The sequence below is a fragment of the Oryctolagus cuniculus genome, chromosome 6, assembly GCF_051225735.1.
Source record: "Oryctolagus cuniculus isolate XC-2025 breed Fujian yellow rabbit chromosome 6, ASM5122573v1, whole genome shotgun sequence".
In the NCBI taxonomy this organism is placed as follows: Eukaryota; Metazoa; Chordata; class Mammalia; order Lagomorpha; family Leporidae; genus Oryctolagus; species Oryctolagus cuniculus.
Window position 1 is genome coordinate 39115564 of NC_142872.1, and position 13686 is coordinate 39129249.

At 57.1% G+C, this 13686-nt stretch overlaps 1 protein-coding gene across 3 annotated transcripts in view; it reads left to right on the top strand.

Moving 5' to 3' along the window:
• SYNPO (synaptopodin) overlaps window positions 1-13686 on the top strand; it is a 49270-nt gene that overhangs the window by 2213 nt on the left and 33371 nt on the right. Inside the window, exon 2 of one of the 3 annotated variants that reach the window (XM_089336086.1) lies at window positions 1163-1294. The exons of the other annotated variants lie outside the window; for them this stretch is intronic. The gene's annotated coding sequence lies outside the window, so the exon portion shown is untranslated. The remainder of the gene's footprint in view (window positions 1-1162; window positions 1295-13686) is intronic. 3 annotated transcript variants of the gene reach the window in all.

Here is a 13686-nt window from a genome sequence, read left to right on the forward strand (position 1 = left end):
CTCCCCGCCCGACACTTTCAAGTGCTTTGTCCGGCCTCAGCCTTGCTCTGAATCACCGGGGCGGGTGGGTCAGCTTGAGGCCGCCCTCGCCTTGGCCCTTCCTGCCATTCTGTCCAGGCTCCCGAGCCGTTCGCTGCGTGCAGTGTGTCTGCCAACCTGGGACTGGTCTGGGAGAGGGGCACTGAGAGGGGTGGGCTGTGTGGGTGTGCCCTGACAGGGCTCCCCCAGTCACTTCTCCAGGCTTGGGGGCTGCCCCTTCCCCCCTACCCCCTGTACACTTTGCTTGGCATGGCTCTTCCTGGGGCCAGGCGCTCCTTGTCTGTGCATCTTTCCTGGCCACGCTGCCTCCCCAGCAGCCCTTCAGGAGCAGAAAGTGCGGCTCCCAGGCCGTCCTCTCGTCTCATCCTGCCCTAGGCAGAGGACGTGGCCAGCATCCTCAAGTGGGAACGACCTCATGGCCCCTACCTGGGGGTAGCAGCAGGTGCAGGGGCAGGAGCCCAGGGCTGGTCCACCCCAGTGCTGCCGCTTACACACTGTGTGGCCCTGGATGAACTCCTTGCCTCCCATGGCCATCCTCCCCACCCGCTCCAGGAGGCACTGGCCTTGCTGAAGCTGCGGTGACTGGGGCTCTCCTAGGATGCGTGCTGGGAGTGCTGGAGTTGGGCTCCTGGGAACGGGAGCGGGGGGCACGTGGAGTCACGCACACTCCTGGGGCCTGGCTCCCTTGGGGCCTTGGCAGCTGCTTCAAACCCAAGGAAGCAGCTGGCTGGGGTCAGGGCACACTCGCTGCCTGCGGAACTTACACATTCAGATGGGCCTTGGGTGGCCTTGCGAGTCCAGCTGAACTGCTAGAGCTGCACCCAAGGCCAAGGGCAGACAGAGCCCTGCTCCGTGAAGCCCTGGCAGCTCTGTGGTCATCCTCACAGAGAGGTCCGCCTGACCAGGCAACGGGAGGTAGCCTTGCTCGTGCGGAAGAGCAGCTCTGTCGCAAGAGACTGTCATTCAGAAAATGAAACCGCTCCCATCACCAAGGTCGTAGTGGGCGCAGGAATGGGGTCGAGCTGGAGGCAGAGGCTCAGCTTAGCTTCCCCACGCACTGTGGGGCCCTGGGTTCTCCACCGCCTTGGCTCCCTGCCTGATTTCTTTCTCCTGGCTTTGGTAGGGACAGAGTGTGGAATCGGTGCGTCTACCTACAGAGCCACACCCTGTGCACTGGAGACGGAGTTAACCTCAGGAACAGGAAAACTGAAGCTTGCTATTGGGGTAGGAAAAAAGGAACCAAAGCAAACAGAAGGTGAGCTCAGGCTCGGCTCCTGCAGCAGCGGCGGGAAGCGGCCAGGCCACCGTGCCTCTCTCCGCTCCACGCTCCTGATCTGTAAAATGGGTTGTCATGGAGACTTACGAGGCGATGGTTCCAGCGGGCCCTGGTCCACCTGCAGTGGCCCTGGGTGAATAGTAGCTCAAAGGGATGAGGCCTGCTGGTGATCCTGCCAATTTAAGGAGGGGGTGTCCTCCTCATTTACGGGGGGAGAGCGAGACCCCGGCCAAGGAGATGAGGAGAGCACCAACTCGCTCGGCCAGCTCCACGCTCAGCCCTGCCTGCGCTGCCTGTCAAGCCGGGCACCAAACCCTGGCGTCTCTGTATCCTCATCTGCACGAGGGGTTGAGGTGGTACCTACCTCACAGGGCGGCTGTGCTGCTTGGATGCGCTGGGCACGTAATAGGTGCTCATGAAGACTGTGCTGGCTGAATGGGAGCACGTGCAGTTGCTCCCCTGCCAGCATCCGTCTAGCCCTCACTCAGAGCTGCAGGCTTTGCCAGCAGTGGGGCCAGGCAGCCAGAGGTTCCCTGAGCCCTGGTGGAGCTCCCTGCCAGGGGCTGGTCTCAAATCTCCACCCGCCGGAGATGTTCTGTCTGGAGTCTCCTGGGATGGTGGGAGGTGGGTAACGGGGCTCTTCTTTGCCGCTGCGAGCAGGAAATGTGGGGTGACTTCATCCCTGGAGGGTAGTTAGAGACAAGAGGCCACTGAGGCCCCAAGAGGGGGAGGGCCTGCGTGGGGTCAGCGTGGCGATGACACAGGGGTGGCAGGCTGCAGGTGAGAACAGAGACCGGGAGGAGAGGGCCATGTCACCTCCCTGCAGGGCCTCCCTCCCAGCCCGCCTGGAGCAGGAATGGGTTAAAAGGGAACCGGAAAGGAGAGGAAGAAAGCAAACAGTCGGGCGGGTGCAAAGCCCTGCACTCCCAGCTCACTGGGGAGGGTTGGTGTGGCTCAGCCGCTCCCAGCCATCTGTAGACAGCCGCCAGCGTCCCCGCCACACGCACTCACACGTGCATGCACAGGCACACGCAGATCCAGGCACGAGTACACGGCTACACACAGGCACACACACATGTACCCAGAGACGCGCACATACATACACACACATGTAGTCACACAGAGAAACACTCGTGCATGGGCACATGCACACTCAGACACACATGCAAATATGGATATACAAAGACACGCATATATAGAAGATACATACATGTACAAGGACACACTCAGACACACACAGACCCGCACATAGCTACAGATACACAGATATACACACGGACTCACTAAGACGTGCACACGCACACACACAGCAGCGACACAGGAGTCCCAAGTCAGAGAGCAGGTGCTAAGAAGCAGGTGTCATGGCTCCTCCCTCCCCGTGTTGAGAACTTCCCGCAGGCTGGCTCAGCCCCTGCACCCAGGCTGCGCTCCGGCGCCTTACCCGCGCTAACTGGGTGAACCCTCACAAGCACCTCTGAGGTGGCCCTGCCGTTAGCCCTGTGAAACGTGAGGTCAGGGAGGGGAGGTCGCTGGCTCCGGGTCACACAGCTGTGGAGCGGCCACTCCAGAGCAGGCCGCCACTCCCGACATGGTCTCCTCTGAGGGTCCTAGTTCCCGCCCCGGGGCTGCGTGAAGCATGATTCTCCCGGCCCTGGGAGGTGGGTGAGCTGCCCCCAGGCCCTGAGATGCACGAAGCAGGGCAGAATGTCCTTGTGTGCTGTGCCGGGGCGGGGGGTGCTCAGCACCCTCCTATCTTCTCTCAGTGTCCTCTGCTGTCACCTCCTTCCCCCACCTGTCCCATCACCATCAATGGAACTCCCTCCATCTTCCAGCCCTGCCCAGCCAGCCGGAGCTTGTGTCCTGAGCCTCCTTAACAACAGCTTTGGGGGCTGGTTGACAAATATAGTCCCCTGCAGTATCTTATCGTGTCCTAGGTGTGTGGTGGGGGAGGCGTCATCCTATTCCTTGAATAGCCTTGGGTCACGGCTGTGCCCCTGACTGTCCTTGCCCGCTGGGGTCCAGACTTATTAAAATCCTATTGGGTCAAATGCGAGTCGCACAAACATAGGATGTGGGAGATAATGGCACACAAGTGGCAGTTGTACAGCAATGTCTTTTTTTTTTTTTTTTTTTTTTTTTTTTTTTTTTTGACAGAGTTAGACAGTGAGAAAGAGAGACAGAGAGAAAGGTCTTCCCTCCATTGGCTCACCCCCCAAATGGCTGCCACGGCCGGTACTGCACCAATCCAAAGCCAGGATCCAGGTGCTTCTTCCTGGTCTCCCTCATGGGTGCAGGGGCCCAGGCACTTGGGCCATCCTCCACAGCAGAGAGCTGGACTGGAAGAGGAGCAACCAGGACTAGAACCCAGTGCCCATATGGGATGCCGGTGCCGCAGGCGGAAGATTAACCAAGTGAGCCACGGCGCCGGCCCCAAGCGATGTCTTTGAAGACCACAAACATAAGGAGATGCAGCAGGGATTCATTACAGAAAGCAAAACAAAGCCAAAAACCCCGAAGCTGATATCAGGTTGTATTAATAAAGGTAGAAGGTGCAGAATGAGGGAGGTGATGGTTTTGCACTGCTCTGTGCTCATGTGGTTTTTCTGGAGGGTGTGACCATTCCCTCTTGAGAAAGTGAGTGAGGGGGCTGGAGCAGAGGAGGGTGAATGGAATGGGGAGGGGGTCTGAAGGTCTTTCCTGAAGGGGAGGAATAGCAAAGAGGTGAGGCTGGTTCCATGCATCCCAAAGGGCAGGATTGAAGTCCGCGGGTGGTAGTGAGGGGCAAGCTCCCAGAGGCGGTCTCATCTCTGTAGGAAGTGTAAAGAAAGGGGGAATGGGCCATGGCCGCTGGAGACGCACAGGCTGAGGCCGGACACCCTGGCAAAGTGGACTCACTGATTCGGTGGGGACATAACTTCCCTCCCAGCCCCACCCCATTTCCCAGTCCGGGGGAATGTCTGGTCCCCACATGTGTTCAAACTCTGCTTGCTGAATGAATGAATGAATGAATGCGTCGCGAGCAACCGGCATGGTGCAGCTCAAACAGAACTAAAATAACCACCGAGCCCTCCCGAGCCCATCCCTGGGGGCTCCTCATCATCTCATTCCAGCCCAGCAGCAGTGTCTAGGCGGAGGGGCGGTCCTTGGCCCTACAGATGGGGACGTTGAGGCTAAGAGGGTAAGCAGCTCCTCACAGCGTCACCCCCCACGTTGTAACAGCCACTCGAGCCCTGCCTCTTGCCCTTCTGTCCATGGTAGAGTCACTGGAGGCAGGAGCCGCCCCTGCTGTCCCCGTGTCCTCCCCGGGGTCCTGCTTGATGCCAGCCCAGGGGCACCGCCTGTTGGATCATCTGAGAACCAGGGAAGGGAGAGGAGAGGAGGGGCGCGTGGGAGGATCAGCGGAGGACGTGGAGCCAGGCGTAGACAGGGCTGGCAGCGTCTTAAGCGGCTCTTTCCTCCAACCCCCTCATTTGCATTCAGCGCTTGGACTCCCTCCCAAGAAGCCTGTTGGGGAGTTCCCCAGGCTCTCCTTGTTCACCACCAGTGATGGGGAGCTCAGTACCTACTGAGTACCAGTACCTATGTGATCATCTGAGGGTGCTCTGTCTCTCTCTGAACGCACACGGCACCACAGAGGAGGGAGGTACTGTGGCTACCCTGGTTTTACTGATCAGGAAACGGGGCACAGACCGTCCTGCAGTGTGTCCAGGGTTGTACAGGTGCTAAGGGACGGGCCGCAGAGCAGGACTGGGTCTGCGGTGGTGGCAGCAGGGGCTGTGCCCTGCCGTCCTCTGGGCCAGCACTGTCTGTGGGAACAGAATGCGAGCTCACAGGCGATTCCAATTTTCCTAGCAGCCGCACTAAAAAAGCAAAGAGAAACAGGTGGCACAAGGAAGCTCATGAAATCAATTTTAATAATGCCTTTATTTAAACCCCAGAGAGCAGATTGTAATGTGTAATCAACGTAGCACGTGGCACTGCGAGACCTTTTCCATTCTTTGTTCAGGGCCATGTGCTGGGAACTGGGGGTGGACACTCCATCCTCACGGTGGGCCCCTTTGCACCAGGCACACGCCCGTGCTCAGGGGCATGTAGGACCAGTGGCTGCCATATTGCACGGTGGGGTTCTCCATCACACTGCATGCAAGGTGCTTACTGTGAGAGGCCCTTGTGCCTAGGAAGAGCCCCCCTCCCCAAATGTCAGCCAGTTGTAGGGTTATTTTTATCACTGGCTGTGGTTCTTGTTGGTCCATGGAGAAGCTGGGCTGAGGCCCCAGGCCTTTGGCATGCACCATGCCCTGATGTCGCTATTCTTAACCTCAGTTCTCCAAGCCAGGAGCTTGGTGTCTCCCAAGCTGAGCCAACTTTGTGAACCTTTGGCCTGCAGGGCGAGAAGCACCAGCTCGATTCTCTGGAGGGGAGGGAGCGGAGGCTGGGCGGAGCCCACCAGCTCCCTGGCTGGCCAGCTGGGTGGGACACCAAGGATGGCCTCGGTGGGGTCTGAGTCTGTGGCCTGTCTGCTCAGGAGCCCACGCCACAAGGTTGAGGGTAGGGGCTGCTCACTTGGGTTCCTGCGTGCATTAGGCCTCTCGGCAGGAAAAGCAGTCACAACCCAGCACTCTCAGTATAGTTTTTCCCCACGAAACCCCACGAGTTAAGAAATGGGACGGTGAGGAGGGTTCTGCCCTTCTCTGCGGTGCCTGGACTGCGGCCAAGGGTTCGCAAAGAGCCAGGGGCTCCCAATCCTGGGTGCCTCTGGGAACCCCCCGGGAGGCATGGACATGTGCTAATGCCCAGGCCCCCGGCCCCTGGAGGTTTCGATTTCACTTGTCTCAGGTGTGGCCCGGGTTCTGGAAGGTGTGAGAGGCCCTCAGGTGATTGTTACATTCAAACAGGCCCCAGGAACGCTGTGTTAGCCCTCAGCAGGGGGGTGGGGGTAGGCACGAGCTCCCTTAGCCCTCACTGCCGCCACAGCCCACGTGTGGCTCGGGTTCCCACTTTACAGACGGAGAAATAGAGGCTGGCGGAGGTAAAGGAACAGGAAACGGGAGCCGTTCCTCCTCGCCCTGTTTCAGTCAGCAGTGTGCTGGGAAGTGCTTAACCACTGGCTCTCCAGCGGGGGAAGCCTTGATTGGCAGCATCCGCCCATTTCTGTGGCGTCGCTACTCCCACTGGGGCCCATGGCAAGCTCCAACTACGTCGTGGGAGCAGAGCTGGGGAGGGCTGTGCGCGGGCGTGAGGTGGAGTCCGCACATGGCTGACCACTGTTCGGGTGGGGGGAGAGGCGGTCCTACTGAGTGGGAGGGAGAAGTACTCTGGCATTTGCATAAGTATTAGTCCTGTGGCCTGTGTGAGAATTCCAGTGTATAGGGCAGATAGAAAGCAGTGTGTTGTCGACGTCAGGCGTCAGGTTATGTAACTCAGGTCATAGTGTCCTGGGCTTGTTCTCACGGGGCTGTCCCACTGTGGGCCCTCGGGTCAGGGCGTGCGATTGAGGGGTAAGGATGGGAGGTGGGTGGCCATGAAGGGCAGCCTTGACCCTCCCCGTCTGGGTGTCCCTGTTCTCGTGTGGCCGGGAGGAGACAGACCTGCACGCAGGACCCCTGGGCGTGATCTTCCAGGCCGGCCTTGGCCAAGGCGCACCGCCCACCCGACCCCGAGCAGCCTTGGTCCTTATTTATAGCCGTGACTTCAGTCTCTCCAGCTCCACTAAAGCTGGCTCCCTGGCCCATGTATTTATAAACCCGGTGGGGCAGAAATAGATGTGACGCGCAGGGGCCTTGGCTGATTCTGCGAGCAGGCTGCAGGCAGCAAGTGCCTGTGCAGTGGGCTCGCGTCCCCCAGAGCCCTGGGCGTGGGGTGCCAATGCAACCCAGGGCTGGAGGGGGGTTTGAGATCCTCCTGAGCCCAGTCCTGGGATTGTGTGGTCCCCCAGTCGGGGGCATATGGCCAAGGTTACAGAAGGCACGGCAGGGCCAGGACGAAGGGTTGTTTGCTCTGTGTGAAATGGCTTCTCCCAGGACCCTTGGGGATGCTCCAGTGACTGCCCGAGATCTCGGGCACCTGTTAGGTCACAGGGTGGTCCTTTGTCTACTCTGGGACCACGGGCAGAGACTCGCCTCCCCAAGCCTATGTTTTCTTATCTGTTCACTGTGGGTAGTAGTCAGTGTCGGCCTCTTAAATGCTGTTGAGAAGAATAAGCAAGATTGTAATTGACACCGTGTGCCAATACACTGCACAGGACACAGTAAAGTCCAATGAACGGTAGCCCTTGTTCTTTTATGTTAAAAAGATATGTGTGTTTATTTGAAAGGCAGAGTGACAACAATAGAGATGGAGTAGGGAAGAGGTGGGTAGAGAGAGAGCAAGCTTCCATTCGCCGGTTCACTCTCCAAATGTCTACAGGGACTTGAACTGGGCCAGGCCAAAGCCAGGAGCCTGGAGGTTCCATCTGCGTCTCCCGCGTGAGCGATAGGGGCCCAAGTACTCGGGCCATCCTCTGCAGCTTTCCCAGATGCATTAGCTGGAAGGGGAGCAGCTGGCACCAGAAGCAGTACTCCCGCCTGGGCTGTAAGCACCACACGCGGTGACTTAACCTGCTAGCTCTTAGTCTTGTGCCTTCAGTCCTGCTCCACAGAAGGACACTTCTACAGACAGTAGCTGCATCACACTGGGTATTACACAGGGTGCCTGATTTAACCTCCACAACAACCAGATGACATCATCATTATTATTATTCTCGAACTCAGTGTGTATCATATGTTTTGCATTGAGAAAATGCCCTATCAACTGGTGAACTTGGAAAACAATGTCCTGGAAGAAATAAGGCTAATATGTGAAATCATGTTTCTATACAGCATTATAGAAAGTCATTCTAAGCGGTAGATGGGTTCACAGTGGAACAGGAGGGCTCTAAAATGGGGAACAATGGCAGCTATCAGAATGTTAGCCTAAGAAAGCTCTCACCGGGGACAGGCACTGTGGCACAGGGGGTTAAGCCTCAGCCTGTGACACCAGCATCCTGTCTGAGCACTGGTTTGAGTCCTGGCTACTCTGCTTCTGGTCCAGCTCCCTGCTATCGTGCCTGGGAGGCAGCAGGTGATGGCCCAGGTACTTGGGCCCCTGCCACTCTCGTGGGAGACCCATATAGAGTTCCTGGGCTCCTGGCTTTGGCCATTGCAGCCATTTGGGGGGTGAACCAGAGGACGGAAGATCTCATTTCTCTATCTGTTTCTGTCTCTCCATTCTCTCTCTCCCTCTCTCCCTCCCCTCTCTCTTTAAAACTCTGTCTTTCAAATATATAAAATCTTTAGAAAGAAAGACTCCCAGGCATTTGCAGGGCTTATGTTTCTGGGTTTGCCACCTCATGTTGATTTTATGCTTTTTGGAATCGCATATGGGAATTTAACATGACAGTGAACTTGAAATGTACATGCTATACAAAGCAGAGTGGCATCTGTCAAGGTTTTTCGTACGATTACCACTGTTTTCTCTGTCTTGGTGATACAGTGCCCTGGCCCCTGCTGCCCGGTTATTTTTCCATTGCATTTGGCACTGCTGGCATACTTTGTGATTTATTTATTATCTGTCTACTCCATCGACACGCGAGCTTCCTGTGGGCAGGATTTCTCTCTCTTTTGTTCCCTGTGTACCGCCAGCCCTTAAAATAGCGACGGCACATAGCAGGCATTCAGTGAATCCTTGCAGAGGGCACAAGTAGGTACACAAATGACCCAGTCTATATTCTCCCGCGGGGGTCCCTGGAACTGAGTGAGCTGAAGGGATGCGACCCGAGTCACCCAGCTATTGTGAGGCCTGAGACCTGGCTGACGCTCAGCTCTCCCGAGACCACCCAGCACGCTCGGCTGTGACTGCTTCCCAGCCCCTCGCAGCTCCCTGTGCCAAGGGGATGCCTCCTGCTCCTTCCTGATCTCTCCCAGCTTCACATCAGAGACAGCACCGGCTCCTTCTGGCCCCGGAGCTGGGTAGGAATGAGGAGAATGGAGGAGGGGTCCGCGCAGGCTGGGCAGCCAGGACTGCGGAAGCCAAAGGCTCGTGAGGCTGAAGGCCAGGATCTGCCAGTCTCTCCTACAGGACTGAGGGAGGGCGGCCGGCACGGAGCCACTCCTCTACCTCCCTCTGGGGCTGACTCTGCCCACTGGAAAACAGCAGGACCAGGCCCATCGGAGAGGATTCAGGGGCAGCCTCCGGCCGCTCCTGCAGCCACTCCATTCCAGGTCTTTCTCAGCTGGGGAAAGGCTTGGGATTCCCCCACTTTGGAGCCATAGGGCAGGAACCCCCCTGCCTTGGCTCCCCTCCCTTCCTTGGGAGGGAAACACGATAGCAGGAAGTCATTCTCAGCTGAGTGAGGACCTCACAATTTCTCTTCCTAGTAGTAGAGAGAACGTGGCTTTGGCCTCCCGGTGCTGAGGGTGCGGCCAGGCAGGGCAGGTGTGCAGGTGCAGCCCAAGCTGTGTACTCAGTTGTGCCCTTGGTCACTGGTCCCCTTGGTTGTTTCCCTTCTGAGCGCCTCCTTCCCTCCTTCAATCCTTCCCTCCTCCCATCCTCTCCTTCCTTCATCCATCCGTCCGTTCAGTCGCCCCTAACATCCCAGAGAGGGGTGGATAAGAACGTGATTTGAACCTGACCATCATGAGCCCTGACTCAGCCACTTGCTGTGGGAGCTCGGCAAGTCACGGAAGCTCGATTTCCTTATCTGTGGAATGGGGATAATAATAGTGCCTTCCTGGCAGGGCTGTGACCAGGATCAAATGAGTGGAGGCGCAGTGAAGTGTCGGGAATAGCACCTGACATCATAAACACTTCATCAGCTCCAGCTATTATCATTGTTACTGTTTCATGTGCCTGGCACTGGGCCAGGTGCTGAGGAAATGGCTCCAAACATCGCTCCTGCAGGGATCCTGCATGCCAGCCCTGGTGTCGGCCCCCTATGTTCTGCTCTGGCCGTCCCCACAGGCCTGTGGGGCTGCTCCCCACGGTGTCTCTCCAGGCAGCGGAGAGCCCGGGCCATGGGGGTCTGTCTCATCATGGCCCCCGCCTCTCCCAGCCTTACCTCCCTCTGCCCTCCACACACACCCCAGCCTCAGCCTACCCAAGTCCACGGGCTCGTCCAGGTTGATCCCCAGTGGTCCTGGCTTCTCGCCTTCCCTGGGCCTGATGGAGCCTCTCCTCCAGGAAGCCTTGCATCATCTCCCTCGGCTGAGAGTCAGGAGATCTCCTGTGGAACCTGCATTTCTTTTCTTCTGTGGCCAGGTGTGATTTTGTTCTATTATATGAGCCGTGGGAAACCATGGAATGCTCTTGAGCAAGTGAATGACACATTCAGAGCTGCACTTTGGGAAAATGGATCCGATACCAGGGCTGGGGTGGTGCTGCAGCGAGCTAAGTTGCCCCCTGCGATGCTGGGTTTGAGGCGTGGTTGCTCCATTTCCAATCTAGCTCCCTGCTAATACGTATGCTAGTTTATTTTAAAGGCAGAGTTAGGGAGAGAGAGAGAGAGAGAGAGAGAGAGAGAGAGAGAGAGAGAGAGAAGAGAGAAGAGAGAAGAGAAATCTTCCATCTACTGGTTCACTTCCCAAATGACCTCAATGGCTAGACCAGGCAGAAGCCAGAAGCCTGGAACTCCATCCAGGTCTCCCATGTGGGTGGCAAAAGGCCCAAGCACTTGGGCCATCCTCCACTGGTTTCCCAGGCACATTGACAGAGAGCTGGATTGGAAGTTTGATAGCCCCCCTCCCATTTCTGCGACACTGCCCCCACATGCAGGCCCCTGAGCTTGTCTGAGCTGAGCACCCTTGGGGGCTGTGGGGTCCCTGGAGTCAGAGTGTGTAGCCGCTGAGAGTGGCGCTGAGAGCACAGGCCCCAGAAGCCTTGATTCACACCTGCTTTACCACTCAGCCGCCGTGAGACCCTCTGGCTGCTGGAGGGCCCTCCCAACCTCCAACCTCTCTGAGCATGCGTCCAGCTCCCAGGAAGGCCAGGAAAAGGGCTTGGTCCAGCACCCGCAGATGCTCCGTCTGCAGCAGCTACCGCTACCATTGTGGGTGCCTGGGCAGGGGTGCGGTGCCAGGGCTCCGGCCTGCACGGGGCCCACCCCAGCTCTCCAGCTGGGTTGGGAGTGCTCCCTCCTTGGGAGGAGCCTTGGGTTGCGGTGCTCCTGCCAGCCCCTCCCTCCTGGCTTGGCAGCATGAAGACAGAGCCAGCCAAAAATATTTGTGTGGGTGGCGGAAAGTTAACTTTTCCGCCTCGCTCTTCTTTCCTGGAAACCGTGGCCATGGTCAAATACAGCAAAAACAGAAGCAGGGGCGAGGCCCCCCGGGGGGAGTCAGAGCAGCCCTGCCCCCCACGCCCACTCCTGCTGCCTCCTGCCATCTGGCTCTGTGGGGGTGGCATGGGGGTGGGCACTCGGAGCGCTCAGGAGCATGGATCCTGCAGTGCCAGAGCCTGGTGGTCCTGTCACCGCCCTGTGACTCAACTGCACAGCAGGCACCTGCCCAGGGTCACACAGCCAACAAGGTCTCTTCAGAGTTCTGCTGGCCCTTTACAGGAGTCTAGGATTCTTTGGCATGCAAATGGCAGAGATCTGGCAGCAGCTGGCAAGGGAGCAGGCCCTTGAGAGGAACGAGGGCCTGGAGCCACCTTTTCCGTATCTCTGTCCAGCATCCTCCTCAAGAATCTCATGCCAGGCTCCACCCAGCCCTGGCACTCGCTAGCTGTTGTGCCTGGGGCGAGAAGTCACTTCCCCCTCTGGGCCTCCATCTGCTCTTCTCTGAAGTGGAACAGTAATAAAGAACCTCTCTCGTGGGCTGGGAGAACTTCAGACGCAGTGGCTGCTCGGAACACTGAGCTCCCATTCTGGCCTCCAGGCAGAAGCCTGCCTTCTCTTTCCCCATCCCCTGCCTTGGCGCTGCTGCATCAGGTGCCTGGTTATCTTTCCCATCCCGACTCTAATTTGTCTCCCCTCTCGCCCTCCCCCGCCCCCCGGCACTTGCCCTTGGGCTGCTCCTATCTCTGCACCTGCCTGGCACAGCCCCAGAAGAGTGGCTTTGACCCAGCCTGCTGCTTTCAGGGTACCAGAACCTGCTGGGGGAGCAGAGGTGCAATCACAGTAGCTGAGCTCAGCCCCAGCTCAGGTCATCCATGTCCACGGACAGCCACAGTTCTCAGGGTTCTTACTGCAAGTGTGTGTCGGTGTGTACCATTTTGCCAAAGGTCAGAGAATCCACACAGCTACATCTTTAAGCCACATGCGTTTCATTCCAAGGTCTCCTTCCAAGTGTACCTGGCTGTGGGACCCTGTTTTAAGTGCTACCTGCCAATCCTGAGGATCTCATTCCCCTCCACTGTATGCCCTTCCAAATGAGACCCAGCCTCTACCTCTGGCCGGTTCTCCAGGCCCCTAGGTGGAACTGCCCACTGCGCGTCTCCCCCAGAAATGGAAAATCTAAGTCATCTCTCTGCTTCACGGAACACCTGCTGCTTCCCATGTCTTCTCAATCTCTATTAGCAAAATCGCTGTCATCAGAGCTAGGAACCTGGTAGGCATCCTGGACCCCTCCCTCTTCCTCCACACCCACTCTCCATCTGCCCGCACGCCCAGCCAGTGCTTCCGCCCAAGCATCTCTCCCATCCACCCCTCCTTGCCTATGGGAAGCCTGCATCCCCTCTCTCTGCATTTTCATCATTCTTAACACTTAGAAGTAATCGTGCTGGGATTGCTGATGATCTTGACATCACTCACAGCTCTGCCCAGCAGTTTTTAAGATTGCATGAGCCAGGGCACTGTATCTTCCTTTCCCCTCCTCTATATCCCCAGCACTTTACATGACATCTGAAATATCCCAGAAGCTTAGGAAATTTCCGTGAAAGGAAAGGCTAGCCAACACGAATGAAGTTATGGCTCAGCAACTGGACCGAGTCCTCTGCCTGCATTTTCTCATTGAGTCCTCCAAACAGCACTTAGTTGGAGATCTAGGTTGAGTATCTCTTACCCAAAATGCTTGGGACCAAAAGTGTTTGAGATGTGGGAATATTTGCATGTATCCTGGGATATCTTGCAGAGGGAACCCAAGTCTAACACAAAATTCACTAATGATTCACAAACACCTCATGCAAATAGCCGAAAGGTAATTTCACACAATATTTGCAATGCGTGTGTGTGCTCACCTGACGTGCCACATGAGGTCAGGCATGGATTTTCCGTTTTGGGTGTCATACTGGTGCTCAAAAGCGTTTTCGATTTTGGAGCATCTGGATTTGGGATTAGGGACACTTATTCTGTATTACAGTGCCCATTTTTCAGATGGAAAAGTGGAGGTTCAGAGACATCAAGTGGCTTTCCTGACCACCAC